The sequence below is a fragment of the Bos grunniens genome, chromosome 8 (genome assembly GCF_055505025.1).
Source record: "Bos grunniens cultivar Pamir isolate PY7600 chromosome 8, Bosgru_T2T1.0, whole genome shotgun sequence".
In the NCBI taxonomy this organism is placed as follows: Eukaryota; Metazoa; Chordata; class Mammalia; order Artiodactyla; family Bovidae; genus Bos; species Bos grunniens.
The window spans coordinates 20,529,448-20,548,006 of record NC_141172.1 but is presented as its reverse complement, the minus strand read 5'-3'; the positions used below and the strand labels follow the sequence as shown (position 1 = coordinate 20,548,006).

The window sequence follows — 18,559 nt, the reverse complement described above, 5'->3', positions numbered from 1 at the left end:
GTGACCACTAATTCAGTGATTTCTGTATTCAAGACAGAGACAAGGGGCTTCCTTGGTGGCTCCATGGTAAAAAAAAAAAAAAAAAAAAATCTGCCTACCAATGCAGGAAACATGGGTTTGATCCCTGATCCAGAAAGATCCTACATGCCATGGAGCAACTAAGCCCATGTGCCACAACTACTGAGTCTGTGTTCTAGAGTCTGGGAGCTGCAACTGCTGAGCCTCTGTGCCCTAGAGCCTATGCTCCGCAACAAGAGAGCAGCCCCCTCTCGCAGCAACTAGAGAAAAGCCCTTACAGCAATGAAGACTTAGCATAGGCAAAAATAAACAAATACAATTATTTTTAAAAAGACATGAGGGTATAAAGTAAAGGACCTGCAGCAGGAATGGAGATGAAGATACATGCATAATCTGGTAAGACTGTGTACTACCACAGTGGCTTCCAACTCTTGAAGAGTATCAGTTCTTTGTGGAAGTTCAGCATATTTATTTTTGAAAGTGGATTCCCACAGTATATATACCTCAGGCCTTCTGAATTAGAACCTCTGGGGCAGGACTTGATATTTTTCCAAAGCACCCTAGTTCTGAAGCTCTGCCAGGTTTAAGAAACACAGTTCTACTGCCCTTGATTCAGATGTTTAGGGTGGAACATGAGAGATGGAGGATTCTAGGACGACATTCAAATTTCTGAATTTTGTGACTGAGTGAATTATGGGCACACTCCACCGAGCTAGGAAATAACAATGGTTTTGAAGGGTGAAGATGCTGAGTTCAGTTTTGGACATGTTGAGATGTAGTAGTCCTGTGGGGAGCTGGATATCAGAGTCTAAAACTTGGAGGAGAGGTCAAGGCTGCGAATTTAGATACGGGGATCATTGGTATTTGGAGGGTGGTTGCTGTATATCTCCAAATACCAATGACCCCGTATTTGGAGTATTTGGAGAATTCCATGGACTGTATAGTCCATGGGGTCGCAAAGAGTCGGAGACGACTGAGGGACTTTCACTTTCTGCTGTATATCTTACATGGAATTTTCAAAATATCCAAACTTCCAATTTTTTTCTCAATAATCAAATAGTCACTCTACATGTTAAGTACATTCACTTCCTGACCTGTGACTGAGTCTATTGCTTTTTAAATCTAAATGCCACTTTATAGTTCCTTCAGAGTCACTCACTGTTATAAGTACTCATTTGCATCATCTCATTGGATTCAAACCAACGATTTGCTAAAGTAAAATTTATTATCCCTATATTTTAGATGAAGAGATTTAGGGAAATTGTGTAACTTGCCTAAAGTAATGCAGAATCAAATAGTTGAGTCAGAATTTGAACCTAAGATTCTTTCTGACTCCAGCTTCAGCGCTTTCTGGCTATTTCACAATTAGAGCTGCTCCCAAGTCAAGCAGACAATATTCACATTACCTATACTTTTACCAGTCCATTCTGAAGGAGATCAGCCCTGGGATTTCTTTGGAAGGAATGATGCTAAAGCTGAAACTCCAGTACTTTGGCCACCTCATGCGAAGAGTTGACTCATTGGAAAAGACTCTGATGCTGGGAGGGATTGGGGGCAGGAGGAGAAGGGGATGACAGAAGATGAGATGGCTGAATGGCATCACTGACTTGATGGACGTGAGTCTGAGTGAACTCCGGGAGTTGGTGATGGACAGGGAGGCCTGGCGTGCTGTGATTCATGGGGTTGCAAACAGTCGGACGCAACTGAGCGACTGAACTGAACTGAACTGATACTTTTACAGGCTAACTCCAAAGTATGTTTAAATACAGAAAAATACATTTAAAAAAATGAGCTCAATGCTTTTGAGACACAACTATATTTAGTAAAATGAGTTTATGTGTACTTTCCTGAGGTCAGTAGCATTAAACTGATCCATGTACCTTTTTACCTTTGCCCAGTAGCCTGTAGGGTAGTTTCCTTTGTGCTCTCGGAGAAAGAGGGTAGGAAGGGGTATGGCGTTGGTTTTTCTGGCTCAGGAAATTCTTTTGCCTGGATTGACCTTCCAGGATTTTTCCAACTTGCTTTGGGTTATATATCCAACTTTGGGCCATAAATGAAACTAAAATGGGCTCTTGCTGCTGCTGCTGCTGCTGCTAAGTCGCTTCAGTCGTGTCCAACTCTGTGGGCAGCCCACCAGGCTCCGCGGTCCCTGGCATTCTCCAGGCAAGAACACTGGAGTGGGTTGCCATTTCCTTCTCCAAAATGGGCTCTAGGTACGCCCAAATTGAAAGTATGTCTCAGCACTAACATTGTTTTTCTTTAGATTTGGCTAGATACAGACATCTGCCACATTGTCTTGGTAGCACTGATAAGTATGAGAAAGTGAAAGTAAAAGTGAAGTCGTTCAGTCGTTTCTAACTCTTTGCGACCCCGTGGACCCCACCAGGCTTCTCCGCCCATGGGATTTTCCAGGCAAGAATACTGGAGTGGGGTGCCATTTCCTTCTCCAGGGGATCTTCCTGACCCAGGGATCGAACCCAGGTCTCCTGCACTGCAGGCAGACACTTTAACCTCTGAGCCACCAGGGAAGCCCAAGTATGAGAAGACCTGGTCAAAAATATGCAGGCCACTATGAAGACTGGCAGGTTAGAGTCGATACACTAAAAGAAATTACATTCTTTTCGGCAAGATGAATCATACAGCTGAAACTATGTGGTATCATCTGGGCCAACAACCATAATAATAATATTTACCCTCCAAGTGACAGATATCTAAGATAACTACACCCAGATGACAACTCAGGGAACAATAGCCCAGCTTTTTGGAATGAGAACAGAATAAATGCTAATGGAGCAATATTCTTTCCAGGGGGATCTCAGCTATGGTAACACTATTAGAGATTTAATAATCCCCAATACACTCTGGTTACTAAAATTCAAGATAAAAATAAATTCTACCAGGATATAAAATATGGAAATATTTGGGTGATGATTAAGGAGAGAATGTCTGTCAGTTAATTAAGAGTTGGGTAGCTAGAATTTGCCCTCAGATGCACATAAGTATACAGTAAGGGAAATCTCACCCAGCTGTGAAAAGGCAAGCTTACCAATAAGTTTGTTTTCCCCAACCCCACCCAGCCAAGTGCATTCCTATTGCCCAGGTGTGCCTGTTTATCCCCAAGTCCCAGCCACACCTACTCCCTGTTCTGGCCCCACACCAAGGAATATATAAAAAGCCCCTCCTTTGAGATCACAGAATGTCTTGGAGTCACTATTGATTCTTGACCCACTCTCCCTTTTCCATCATGTCTAGACATGTATGCCAACCTCTCTTCTATTCCATGGCTTGGCACATAGTAGGGGTTAAATATCTGTTTGTCGCCTAGATTTGGTTTTGACTCTTGCTTTTCTGTTCCTTCACATCTCAGCCTGTACCTTGGATCTCATTTCATAACCTCTTAATTTTGTTCTTTGGTATTTGGTTGCACAGACCCTCAGGAGGCAGGATAGTTCAATGGAAAGAAGACAGGATTTAGGGTTAGAAAAGCCCAAGTTCAAGTCTTGGTTCCATACTTACCAGTTTTGTAAACTCAAAGAAATCACTCCCTTTCTTTGGCCCTACATTACCATGTGTAAAATAGATAGCCAGTGGGGATTTGCTATGTGACTCAGGGAGCTCAAACCAGTGCTCTGTGACAACCTAGAGGGATGGGGTGAAGTGGGATGGGATGGGATGGGGTGGGAGGTGGAAGGGAGGTTCAAGAGAGAGGGGACATATGTATACCTATGGCTGATTTATGTTAATGTATGGCAGAAACCAATACAATATTGTAAAGCAATTATCCTCCAATTAAAAATAAATTAAAAAAATGACTATTATAGAGTAATTGTTTGGATGAAAACAGAATAAATACAAAGAACTTGGGACCCTTTATGCGCTCAAACAATATTTCAATATTTGTTGAATGGCCATTTCCTATCTCATGTCTCAGTCCAGATCCAGCTTCAGTCATTTATTTGATTCCATTCATTCTGGAATGGGGAATAAAGCCAAGAATTATGCTTAGAGTGCATTTATAACACTAGTAACTCAACTGAGGTGAGTTGGAGGCTATCAGAACATCTCATTTGCTGGAGCTAAAGTTATCTGTCAGGACCAGATTAAAAATGGCCAAGGCCTCTGCACAGACAAGATAAAGATGCCCCTTCACATACTCCACATGTAAGTTAAAGTGTAAAAAAATGTCTAATGAAGTTCAGTGTTCTTATTTTCCCTCCATGATTTCTACTCTGCAGCTTTAAACAATATCGTATTCTTAAAAGTAATAACAGTCACAGCCACTTTAAAAATTGGCCCGGCATTGCCCTTCAGGTCTTTTCTGCTTACAATAGCTGAGGCGGGTGGAATAAAGGAGAATGATTATCAACCAATCAGTGTATTTTAAATCCTTGAGATATAATTTTTTGAGAGTTTACTCTATTTGGACTCTTAAAAACAAAACAAAACTGTTAGCTTCCATTTTCTGTGTGTATCTTGTCAGTTCAGCCAAGGTTTCTATTACTTGTGACTCTGAAATAAGAGTTTTCTCCAACATTAATCCTGAGGCTTTCTGCATGTCCTAACTTGTTCAAGTCTTGTGTTAATGCAAGCTCATGGCAAGCAATGTGGACTGAAATTCAACAGCCATAACCCTCTTACTTCCTTGCCAAGAGAATCCCAACACTGTTCAGTTACTAAGCCCATAATCTTTTTTTTTTTTTCAGATAGTGGAGCACAGTTTATTACACCGGTGGGCCCAAGGCAGAGTCTCCTCTTAGCTAAGAACCCTGACCAGCTTTTGTGAAAACCTTATATACCCTATGAAAGCCCATAATCTTTATTGGTCCCTCCTTGGCCTCAGTGGATGAATGAGCATTAGGTTAAGGCAATCCTGATGTAATTCCTTTTCTTCCTGGTAATGTTTGATTTTATACAGGTGTAATCTTGCTTAAGAAATGTGGAGGCAAATAAGGGAACTTTTAGGTTTTGTCTGCTCTGGAAAGGGACAAAAGTTTCATACTTTTCTGCATCTGGTTATTGTTGGATGAGAGCTGGTGCCATGGAAGCTCTCCTGAGATGAGAAAACAAATCCAAGGACAAAACTGACATGCTAAGAATGGCAGAGGAAAAGATGGCAAGAACCTGGGCCCCTGATGTCACTGAGTCACTGCCTGAATCCATGCTGGAACTATTAGGAATTAGTCCTTATTAAGATACTTTTAGGAACTTCCTTGGTGGCTCAGACGGTAAAGCGTCTGTCTACAATGCAGGAGACCCGGGTTCAATCCCTGGGTTGGGAAGATCCCCTGGAGAAGGAAATGGCAATCCACTCCAGAACTGTTGCCTGGAAAATCCCATGGACAGAGGAACCTGATAGGCTACAGCCCACGGGGTTGCAAAGAGTCGGACACGACTGAGCAACTTCACTTTCACTTTCAAGATACTTTTAGTTATGTTTCCTATTGTTGTTGTTTAGTCACTAAGTTGTGTCTGACTCTTTTGTGACCCCACGGACTGTACTTTTCTGTCCCTGGGATTCCCCAGGCAAGAATATTGGAGTGGGGTGCTGCTTCCACCTCCTCCAGGAGTTCTTCCCAATGCAGGGATCAAATCCGTGTCTCTTGCATTAGCAGGTAGATTCTTTACCACTGAGCCACCTGGGAAACCCTGCATGTTTTCTATTATAAGCATTTAAAAGCATCCTAAGTAATTAATGTTAAAGGCATCTCTCATACAAATACTTTTTTTCAGGAAAGCTTACTAGAAATTGCTATTGCTGGTTATAAGACATCCTAAACAGACTGAATTTTCTAAAAGATTGTTAATCTCTGTAAAAATAAAAGGCATGACTTGATTAGCAATTGTTTAGTCTGGTGCTCCTCAAACTTCTATTATTTACATCCCAATCTTATGATTTTATCATATCCTTGTGTCATCTGTACTAATAAAAACATTTTAAGTTGTTCCTCCTATTTAATAGTATATTTATTTTAAAAATAAACTTTCTTATTAACTAAAATTGAAAACCAGGATTATTTGCCTTAAATAGAATATAAAAAGAAATACCGCCCCCCCCCCCAAAAAATACCATGAGCTAAGTAATGTTACTAAATTCTTGTCAGATATAGTTTCCTGTGAAGACTGAGCTGGAGGCCTGCTATTCCTGTTGAAAGGAGACACTAGGGAGTGTCACTGAAGTGGTGAAATAATCCCTATGCCAACTGGTACCATGCTCCTGCTGTAACCGGAAGCACTAAAAGAGTATGTCAAGGGAGACATCAATGACTAGCTGAATTTACCTAAATATCAAGCTGGTGCCATCTAAAGTCATCTGATAATCCACCAGTGCTCTGATTGCCCCTAAAACTGGCTTGGCAGACAGCCCTCTCAAGGGCCTGGCACCCTGAGCAATACCTCCTGTGCAGATGCTCACATCAACCTTGAGGAGAGGAAAAAAGGCCTAATAATCAGCCTTTGATTGCTGTGATTATAAAAGGACATAAGAAGTCAATGTCACAGTGTTTTATCATACTTTATACTAAAGCAAAGACAAGTAATCATTTATTATTTTCTCTATGTCTGTTGTTTTTTACTTTTTGAAATTAGTTGACCCATTGAGAATTTTTGGGAAATTGTGGTTCTTCTACCCAGGAAAATGCAAAACATGGTTTTCTGAATATGTCTATGAGTGAGTAAGAGTAGGAAGTTAATTTAAATGCACTAGACTAGAGACTTATTCTCCCTTAAATATCTACTTTGAATAGACGTAGGTTATACTGATATTACCTTCCAGGAGGCTTTAAGAGACAAGGCCAGGTTCTACGAAAAGAGTATTAGCCAACTCTATAAAGTCATCCTTCTGAAATTTGAAATGCCACTGAATGTACCCAGTAAAATTATTCCTGGGCAAGCAGACTCCCAGGCCTGGGTGGAGTTCACAAGAGTTACTTAGGTAAAATAAACAAAAAATGACAGGAACTTTGGATTGCTTTTGTCTGAACTTGAGTGTCTGGATAGATCAGCAAAAGCTGCAAACCACACACCTGCTTGTCAAAGCAAAGAGAAACCCAACAGGCACCTGTTTCTTACACAATCAACTGCGCAAGGCTCTCACAGGATTCTAATTTATCATGGCCCCTCAGTCCTTAAAAATACTCTCTCCTCTTTTTTCCAGTCAAATAGCTTTACCTTTAAAAGGCATAGAATGAGTAGCAAGATGAAAAAGACCATTTTAACCTCTAATTTCAAAAGATAATATTAAAAACATTTAATAGTAGGACTAAGCCATTAACTCAAATGGTAAAGAATCTGCCTGCAATGCATGTGATCCAGGTTCAAACCCTAGGTCAGGGACGATCCCCTGGAGAAGGATACGACAACGCACTTCAGTATTCCTGCCTGGGAAATTCCATGACAGAGGAACCTGGTGGGCAACAGTCCATGGGATTGCAAAGAGTTGGACATGACTGAATGACTAACAAGACATTAAATATATAATAAGACTTAGAATAGTTTTTGGAACACATTTTAACGGATTTGAAACCACAAACTAAGCTTATTTTTTCCTTTAAATTTGGTATTAGATTGAGCTAATTAATTAAAACATGTTTCTTCCAAGCATTGCAAAAAATAGGTTAAAAGTTCTTGGTCTTGAAGAGGAGATCTAATTAGTGAAGGTTATCTGATATAATTCTTTACATAACAAATGCTGGAAAAATACTAAAAAAATATGAAAGGTGAGTTTTTCATTATCTTCAAGTTAGTTGATTTATATTAAGAAGGACCTTTAATAAGTTTTCCTTTAGCTTGTAGTTTACTTAACACTTGGCCAGAGACATCTAAAAATATCAGATGTCTCAAACATTTTTGAGATCAGTAAAGATGAGTTCATCTGCTTCACTGAGGTGTGAACTTAATTCTGTATCTGGAAGAATTTAAAATTTAACTTCTTAATAATACCGTGGAAGCTGTCACAAAGGCCATAAGTAAAATATTATGCAAATGTTATATTTTTCTTTGAAAATTCTTTTTCTCCAAAGCCAACCAAAGCTGAACAAACTTAGGTGATGGCAGACAAGGTCTAGAGACTTGAGCACAGAATCAGTTTGATAATGGTTACATTATTATGGTGCGTTTCTCTGTGGTCTGTGAAAATGCAAACTCTCCCCTCTCAGCTTCTTAATCTTTAGGGTGGCACTATCTACACATAACTTTGTCTACTAGTATTGGAAACTTGTTCACTGGTGAACTTTGAGAAGTGCATTAAAGCATTCTTGATAAGTGTGTGAGGAATACAGTTTGAACAAAACAAGATTATCCCTTTCAGGATTACATAAAACACAAATTCATTATCCTTCAAGTAACAATAGATTAATATTTAATGACACCATCTGTCTGGCAGGGACTAAAATTTAAGACTAGGCCGTATGAGATCATGAAAATAGACTGGAAGTTTCTTTAAGGATATTTCAAACTGCTGGGATCGATGCCACATGTGTATATATACTAATCTCTGTGTGTGTGTATACATATATATATGTGTGTGTATACATATATATATGTGTGTGTATACATATATTTTATTCTTTTATTCTCAAGAATAAAATTGTGAGGTATTCAAACAAATATTTTGAGTTGGCAAGCAGTGATAAATATTTCCCAATAAATAATCCCTTTAAAGTAACAACCAATCTTAAATCTCATTAAAACTTTCACTTAGATTCTTAGGAATGATCTTGGTTCAAGGAAAATACATATGCTGATTTAATCACAGGAATGTTTTTTAGTGTGATCCCAAGACTCCCAACTCAACGTCACTTGAGAGCTTGTTTAAAGTGTAGATCTCTGGGTCTCTGGACCCCATGCCTTTCCTACTGACCAGAATTACTGGGTGGCCCCTGCTATCTGAAATTTTAGTAAATCTCCTAAATGATCGTATGCACTAGAAGGTTGAGACTGTTGTGTTTGAGGATAGTCTCTGGGGACTCAAGTGTCTCCCTCAAGGAAGTAGCAATGTCAAGGTTTTCTATTTCTTATAGTCCTGGAGGCAGATGGCAGTCTTTTTTTTTTTTTTTTAGGTGAAGAGAGAGAATTAAGCTGGAAATATCACCATAATTCTTAATAATCCCCTCCTGTTCCTTATCATCACCATCCTTATAGCTGCTATCATTAATTGAGCATTTACCATATGCCAGGCACTGTGTTAATTGCCTTTCAAACATGATCTCATTTAATCTTACGATGGGTTTTATGATTGCCAGTTTACAGTAAAGGAAATGGGGATTCAGTTCACACCATTAGTACAGGACAGAGCTGAGAAATAAACTGTACAATTTCTAATGGTGGCTTGCAAATGGTTGTGATACCCTAAAAACAGAACTAACTGGGTGGAGGAGAGAGAGAAATGACATTTGTTAAGCACTTTCTGTCAGCCAGATATTTTGCATACGTGGTTATATTTACTACTCTTAACAAACTGTGAGGTATCTGATTATTATCTTCACAGTATGGATGTCAAAAACGAGACTCAACAGATTCACCCAAAGTGTCTGCTAATAGTAGATGGGCTCAGATAAGACTCTTTGTCTTTTCTCCTGCTCTCCCTCTCCACCAAACACTAGCTCTAGGTTAAGAGTCAGATTGCAGAGGTTTAAAGCTGTACTCTGCCATATATTATTTACAGAATATTTGTTATTGACAAATAACTGAATTGCTCTGTGCCTCAGTTTCATTTGTAAAATAGGGATAATCATGATATGGATGCCATATGGATTTTGTGAGGATTAAATGAGTATTTGTATATAATGAGAACCACTTAGAACAGTGCCCCATATAAATCTAGCACTTTATAAGCATTAACTACAATTATTAAATGTTGAGAGAGGAAATTAGATGGCAAGATGGAAAATGGCTAATTTAGGGAAAACAGAAAATCAGTGGTTTCTAGGTTTTTTTTTCCCCACATATTCTAGTTGGAAAGAGTAAGTTGTACTTCATAAGTTGTTGAGCAGGACTAGGGTAACCAGGGCTGGAAGAAATCCTTGCAGAGAGTGGGTGATCATGATCACAATTAAGGAAAAGGATACTTGTCAGGGGACACTGCACTGGCTTTGAGCTCTTGTTTATGAAAAGGAGGCTGAGCAGTCATTGCAAAGACTCTAATTTGATCTATTGCTTTTACTTTAGAAGCCAACAAAATCATAATCATCACTGGAAAAATTTTGAAAATGAGGAAAAAATATATTACCCTCTATTTGTATAATGATAGGGAGCTTATGTATGTCCCTAGAATACTGTATGGTTTTGGCCTTTATACCTATAGGAGAGTTTAGATAAAGGTAAGATCTGAAGGGCAAATAAAAAAGGAGATGCTTATGAGGATTCCTCATCAGACTTCAATCTGCAGACATAAAAGTTAAGAGGACAGAAAGAAATCACAAGTGAACTTATCTACAAAACAGAAATGGACTCACAGACATAGAGAACAGACTTGTGCTTGCTAAGGGGGAGGGGAGGTAGAGGAGGAATGGATTGGGAGTTTGGGATTAGCAGATGCATACTGCTATATATAAATATATAGACAACAAGTTCCTACTGTATAGCACAGAGAACTATATTCGAAATTCTGTGATGTACCATAATGGAAAATAATATATATATATATAAAAGGATGTGTGTATATATATATATATATATATATATATATAACTGAATTACTTTGCTGTACATCAGAAATTAACACAACATTGTAAATCAACTACATTTCAATTAAAAAAAAGATGAATGAGATTAGATACCCTACATCCATCCTTAGCTAACTGTGTGCTAGGGATTGTATTAGGTACTCAGTTCAGTTCAGTTGCTCAGTCATGTCTGACTCTTAGGTACTGCTGCTGCTGTTGCTGCTGCTAAGCCACTTCAGTCGTGTCCGACTCTGCTCGACCCCGTAGACGGCAGCCCACCAGGCTCCCCCGTCCCTGGGATTCTCCAGGCAAGAACACTGGAGTGGGTTGCCATTTCCTTCTCCGATGCATGAAAGTGAAAAGTGAAAGTGAAGTCGCTCAGTCGTGTCCGACTCTTAGCGACCCCATGGACTGCAGCCCACTAGGCTCCTCCGTCCATGGGATTTTCCAGGCAAGAGTACTGGAGTGAGGTGCCATTGGGAGGTGTAATAACGAGAAAGCAGTCATGCTTTCTGCTCTCACCAAGGTTACAGACTAGTGTGGAGACAGATGAATGCCTATTACAGCATAGTATAGTGAGTGCTATGAAAGCAGCACTCAAACCCATGATCTATATACAAGTGACCTTTCCAAAACTTAAATTCGATTTTGTTATTCCCTACTTGAAATCCTGCAGTGGCTCACGGTCCTGGCTTCGGGGTGAAATCCAAGATCTATCGCATGACCTCACAGGATCTTTCATTATCTGCCTCTGGCCATCCTCATCTCATCTCTCACCATGATGTTGGCCCTGTCTGCCTCTTCTTCCATCCATTCACAGGGAACTATCTGGAGTTATTTAAAGACCTTGTTATTTCAAGTCTTAGAGACTTAATACTTTTTGCCACCGACTTAATACTTTTTGCGACCTCTGCCCTCCTCCATCTGGCCGTCTCCAGCTCACTCATTAGACTATTCTACTATTATGGCTCAAGCACCAAATAGTAAATATACCGTGCCAGTATCTTTATGGTTTGTTGAGAAATCGGCTGTTAATGGGCTTTACCTGATTGCTCTAACAACCCTCCCTACTCCCCTGCCCCACCCCTTGTTAGACTTTATGTCTTTGCTTTCTGGCTTCCATAGCTCCCTGCATTTTTCTTTGCCTTGCTGGGTTTGCAGTGTTTGTGGCCAGTACAGTGCAGAGAGCTGACTCAGGCTTCCACTTCTCTCGGCTCATGTGGTAAGACACAGTGCTGTGCTCCCATCTCAAGGCCATCAGGAGTTTCTGTGCTCTTCCCCTGCTCATTCTTAATCCCGCTAACTTTTTTGCATTGTGTATACATGACGATGGGGTCAGAGTGACAGTAATCTACCGGGCATGAGACGGTGAATCGGCTGTCTGTACTGACTGAATCATTGGGCATCTCCTGATGAATCTGTTTTCCTGCCTACGTGGATAGCTTCAGTAAAGGCAGTGGGCAGACAGGGACTTGGGAATGGGGAACATAGTGATTAAATTGGGGCCATTCATATGAGAGTTTAAACTTTTCAGGTCATCAACTCAGGTATGGATGCCTGAGAAAAAAGTCAGAGAAAGGGAGAGAGGACATGGGTACTCTGGGCCATAATTAAACTTGCCAACAAAACAAAGGCCTGTTATTCTAATATCCATATTTAATAACCTTGTACTTATAATCTTATCATTTATGTGATCAGCAAAACTGAAAGCACTATTTATAAAGCCCAAACCACCTCCTTATACTGCCATATCCTGATTTCTAAACAGACATTGCCTTAAAAAAAAAAAAAAATGCAGATCTTGTTCCATATCTGAACCAGAGTCCTAAAATGGAAACTGTTTGCAAATACAAAAGTAATCTTTTCATTTAAAAGTGAAGGCATATCAGTCGTTGGTGAAAAACCAGTAGGACACAGCAGTGCGGAAGACTTACTAGTCGGCTGTTTGCAGATTTCTTCTGATTTCCAGGCAATACAGCGAGAAGTTGCCGTTGCCGTTTCAGCCTGGTTGCGATTTTTCCGCCCGCGGTTGGTCTTTTCATTGTTTTAGTCAGTAGTCTCACCTCCCTTTCGAAGGAGATGAGGCTGTGAGTCAAAACTGTAACCTTTTGCTTATAGTTCAGAATTGTGATGTGAAGAATAAAGCCTCTCTTTCAACATACCTGTCTACTTGATTGGACTTCTTCTGAGCAAACTTAGAAGTTCACAAAGCCCCTGAGTTATTAAGTGAATAAAGCAACATTCAGAACAGTGTGTGTTTGTGTGTATTGTACCTCTTTACACACATGTTAAAAACACAGTCCCTTGTGTGTCAAAAAGAAGGGGAAATAATATTCAGTTTTATGTGCTTGTTTTTGTGTTAATAATAAAATATGGGATAAAATAAAATGATAAAAATATGGGAAAGATTTAAAAGAAACTATTAAAGGTAATTACTGACGGGTTGGAGGTAATGACATCGCAAGAACTGGGTGTGTATGTGTTTTTTTTTCACACTTTTTCTTTTTTTTTTTTCACACTTATTTCTGAAACATGGTATATACCACTTTCTTCAAAACTGAAGTAAAACAATGGGGAAAGTGAAGTCCTTTCAGGACTAAAATAAGTTAGTGGTGTGTTTGTTTTCAGGGGATGTTATATCTGTTCAGCAGTGTAGAGTGTTCTGATCACTCTAAAAAAAGTTGCTGTGTTCAGAGTGCCAACCCCATGCCAGGGCCTTCAGATGCTTGCTTCATTTAATCTCTTCAGCAGTCCTTCTAGGAAGCTAACGATGTTCATGTTTTTGCACGAAGAAACCAAGCCTTGAAAACATTAACTGACCAAACTGAGATCAGAAAGTTTAGGTATCAGAACCTATAGCCCGCATCTTGTGATTTCAGACCCAGTGTCCGTCCCCTACATTGACTGACCACACCTCCACTATTGCCGTTGTGATGATTCTATCCAGGGTCCAAAGCACAGATCTATTCAGTAAACATGTATTCAGTGCTGACCATGGACTAGGCAAAGTGGCAATCCCTTGTGATTCAAGAAAAACAAGAGTAGTGAAGATAGACAAGGAAACAATGGAGCCTAGTACTAGGCAAAAAGTGCTTTTAATGGAATTAAGCACAGAGGGTGGCATCCCAGAAGGAACTTTTGATTGAACTCTGGAAGCTCATGGCAGTTTTCCCAGAGATGAGTCTTGGAGGACGCATGGTATTTAGTCAGGAGGAAAGGGGTCAAGTGTACTCCAGGCAGAGGGAACAACATGTACCAAAACACACAGTTTTGAAAGAGCACCACCTCTTTGAGGAATTGAATAGTCAATAGTTGGGCATGTCTAGAGCATAGAATAGTGGAGAGAAATTAGGCCAGAAAAGGAATGGGTCTTATAAGTCACACTAACATATTTGAACTTCATCCTGTAGCAGTGGGAGACCATAAAGAATTTTTAATAAAGCAGTGAAAAGATTAAACCCAGAGCTTAGAAAAATTACTCTGACAGGAGCCTATAAATTGATTTTCTGTTTTAAAATGTTTATTTATTTATTTGTGGCTTTGCTGGTCGTTGTTGCTGTGCATGGGCTTTCTCTCAGTGAGCAGGGGCTACTCTTTGTCACTGTGTGTGGTCTTCTGATTGTGGTGGCTTCTTGCGTTGCAGAGCATGGGTTCTAACCGTGTAGGCTCAGAGGCTGTGGTGCACAGGCTTTTGTTCCTCTGAGGCATGTGGAATCTTCCCAGACCAGGGATTGAACCCATGTCCCCTGCACTGGCAGTCACATTCTAATCCGCTGTAACACCAGGGAAGTCCTATAAATTGATTTTTAACTTCTGAAAATTGAAGTGCAGTTGATTCAAAATATTGTGTTAGTTTCAGGTGTACAACAAAGTGATTTAGTTATACACACACGTATATGCATATATCTATATTTGGGGGTTTCCATGATAGTTTATTATAAGATGTTGAATACAGTTCTCTGTGCTATGTAATAAATCCTTGTTGTTTATCTAGAGGCTATGAAGTGAAAGGTAGTCAGGTATGATTTTGGAGAACTGGTTGAGAGAATGTCATATATTTTATTTCTAGATGCATATATATATAGTTAATCATGTTTTCTGACATTGGGATGCATTCTACAGTCAATGGTATGTCATAATTTAATTGGCAGTTTTATTTTCTCTCTTACTGGCCCCCAAATACCAATATGTCTTACCACTGATGGGTCTCAAGTTAGATGAAATATACTGGTCTAGGCAAGAGGTAATTAAGGGTCCTACCCATTTTCCTGGCTATGGGATAGTAAAGAGGGGAAAGAACTGAGTGATATTTAGATTTTGATGTGGTGCTAATTATTTATTAAGTAAAAAAAGAAATGTGCAGAACACTACAAGTTGTGGAATAAAAGGTAGGGGGGTGTGTGTGTGTGTGTGTGTGTGTGTGCTGGGGGTAGAATACACACACACACACACACACATTTCTGGAGATGCATAAAATGTCTCAAGAATCATGCACAAGAAACTAGCAACATTGCTTCCAGAGAGAGGCATTGGGTGGCTGAAGGACAACAGAAGAAAAACTTTCCACTGTGCTCCATTTTATACATGTATTTTGAAGTATAATATATGTATTATGCTCTGGAAAGATTAAAAAAAGAAGGTGCTTGATAGGAGAAATGGATGAATTTATTGACAGAATGTGATATGAAATAAAGGAGAGAGAATTTTTTATATTTTATTCTTTTAATGATTCTCTGGGTTTTTTTTTTAAAACAACTTTATTGAAATATGACTTATATACCATAAATTTATCCATTTTAAATGAACAATCCAATGATTTCTAATAAGCTTACTGAGGTGTATAATCATTCCCACAATAGTTTTAGAACATTTTCATCCTCACACTCATTTAATTAATCCCCATTTCCATCCCAGCTCCAGACAACCACTCATGTCTATTTTTAAGGTTTTACCTTTTTTGGGCATTTCATATAAGTGGAATCAGATAATATAGGATGTTCTGTGTCTGGCTCTTTTCTCTTAATACAATGTTTTTTAGGTTTATAAATGTTACCATGTCTTTCAGATGTACTTCATTCTTTTTTTATGGCTGAATAATATGCTATTATGTGATATACCACATTTTGTTTATCCATTCACCAGTGTGTGGTACAAAGTCCCTTCAGTGGTGTCTGACTCTTTGCGACCCTATGGACCAGAGCCCGTCATGTTCCTCTGTCCTTGGGATTCTCCAGGCAAGTATACTGGAGTGGATTGCCAAGCCCTCCTCCAGGAGAGCATCCTGACCCAGGGATCGAACCTGCATCTCTTACATCTCTTGCATCGTCAGGCAGCTTCTTTACCACCAGTGCCACCTGGGAAGCCTATTCACCAGTAGACGGACATTTTGGTTGTTTCTATTTTTTGGCTATTATTAATAAAGCTATTTTGAACACTCATGTTCAAGTTTTTGCGTGAGAGTATTGTTTCACTTCTCTTGGCTAGACACCTAGGAATAGAACTGCTGTGTTGAATGGAAAATTAATATTTAACTTGTAAGAAACTATCAAATTGCTCTCCAGAGAGGCTGTATCATTTTACATCCTCATCAACAATGTATGAGGTTTCTAGCTTCTTCACATCTTCGTCAATACTTGTCATTGTCTATCTCTTTGACAGACATGATCCTAATGGGTGTGAAGTGGTACCTCATTATGTGTTTGATTTGCATTTCCCTTATGACTAATGATTATTGAGAACATTTTCATATGCTTGTAGGCTGTTTATATACATCTTCTTTTGTGAAATGTCCATTTAAATCTTTTGCTTATTTAAAAACTGAGTTGTCTTCTTGTTGAGCTATTAGCGTTCTTTGTACCCTTAACTTTAATTTGACTAAAGATCCTTGTCTGCCAGTAAGGAGACTCATTTTTCTATCCATTCCTGAAAACCTTAAATTCCTGTACCTTTTAGAGGGCACTTCGAAAATTTCCTCTATTTATTTTTAGATTATTTCCAAGAGAACACAGGGATCATTCATGAAAATTGGTCACAACTCTTTCTCACTGCCGACTCAATAAGAATTATAATATAAATTTTTGTATTACTTTCATTTTGGTAATGCTTCCAAAGCTCTTAACTGTCTTCATAATCATTTTCACAGTCAGACTGAATTTAATCTACTTGAACTATGTCTTACTTTGCTGTGCTCCAAAGGACACTGACTGTATGGAATTAGGAAATAGGTTGCTCTAGAGATGTGATAAATGATCACAGAAGTAGCTACCTTTAGTAAATTAAATATAGAGGCTGTGTCAATGTTAAGCTATATTTCAGTTTTATATCTCATGCTTTGTCTGACTTATTAATCCTTTTAGTAAAATATATTTTAATGCTCTGTAATAAAATAACCACCAAAGAAGCCTTTTGATTTTTAATTCCTCCTGATGAATAATTTTTTCTTTTATTTTTCCTTCTAAAGTAATCACACATTGCAGAGTCTCTACCCCTAATTCTCTTAAAATCTCTCTCTCTCTCTCTTTCTCTCTCACACACACACACACATATCTCCTAGGTTTCACATGGTCAGGGGTACAAAAATTCCTCTGCCTACACCAAGGGTGGGAGAAATTTTGAATGCAGGTGGCCTAGGCTGGCAGGCCAGATTCAGTAGGAGCAAAAAAGGTCCTGCTCTTGGATTTGTCTTAACTGGTCTGTGGCACATGCTTTAAATACTGTTAAAGGGTCAATTGGCTCTAGAGGCAGCGACTGGCCACTTGTGGTCATAATTCAGACCTTAAGCATATTTGGTTGGGCCCACAGAGCGCAGTTTGCCTGTTTGATTTTTGACCCAACACTTAAAATGCAGGAGATTTAAAATAAAAAAGGCAGTAAAAATGGGAAGATCTGGCCATACCGGGCTTATTTTCACTACCAACTGGATGGATCTGAGTGATGCGCTGTACTTCTTTTGGCTAGGATGTTTGTTCTTGCTTTCGCTGCAGACTACTTGCACTTTCTGTTGTTTCCCTGCTTTGAGACAAAAGTTTAGGGGCTGCTAAAACTAGAATTTCCCCAACTAGACTGCTTGCTCATTTCATTATTTGTATGATTCTTATAAGGCATTTGTGTTTGTAAATGTATTTGTTTTCTATGGATGCTGTAACAAATAACTGCAAACTTTTTCCTTTAAAACAACATAAATGTATTCACAATTCTGCAGGCAGAAAAATTGAGATCAAAGATGTCAGCAGGGCCCGTGCTCCCAGTAGAGGCTCTGGAGAACCTTTTCCTCACCTCTTCCAGCTTCTGGTGGCTCCAGGAGATTCTTGGCTTGTGGCTGAATCACTCCTCTTCTGCCTCCATCTTTGTAGAGCCTGTCCTCATCTCCCTGTGTCTCTTTTCTGTATGTTTCTTACAAGGATAGCTGTCATTGGATAAAAGGACTGCCTGGATCACCCAGGGCGATCTCATCTCTAGATCTTAACTTTTTCCAAAAGAGCTCATATTCCCAGGTTCTGGGGATTAGGATGTGGTCATATCTTGTTAGGGATTATACATACCACTACGGTAATCAAACTAGAAGATCCTGGAGGACATTCAAACAGGATGGGGAGTTAAGGCTGGTGCCATCTATCAGGATAAAGAAATGAAATGAGGACAAGACTGTAGAGAGCATTTCTGCCTCAGGTCTCAGGATAACGAGGGAATCAGACAGCCTTAAATCTGGGGTACCTACCCTTCAGCAAATTGAATTGGCAGATGCTAAGTTTCAGAGATTCATCAATTTCACCTTGGCTTAGCTATACTAGTTTAATTGTCTGCTTGACCTTGGCAGTGATGATGTTGACTAGGTGTGTGATCTACTATCTGTGCAAGCTTTCAGTTGCCTAAAACTATAA

At 39.3% G+C, this 18,559-nt stretch overlaps 1 long non-coding RNA gene across 1 annotated transcript in view; it reads left to right on the top strand.

The window, feature by feature from the left end:
* The window catches only part of LOC147366729 (uncharacterized), a 104,960-nt gene extending 88,841 nt beyond the window's left edge, over window positions 1-16,119 (top strand). Inside the window, exon 6 of the long non-coding RNA XR_015169053.1 lies at window positions 15,822-16,119. This is a non-coding gene — a long non-coding RNA (uncharacterized LOC147366729). The remainder of the gene's footprint in view (window positions 1-15,821) is intronic.
* Window positions 16,120-18,559: the final 2,440 nt, after the last annotated feature.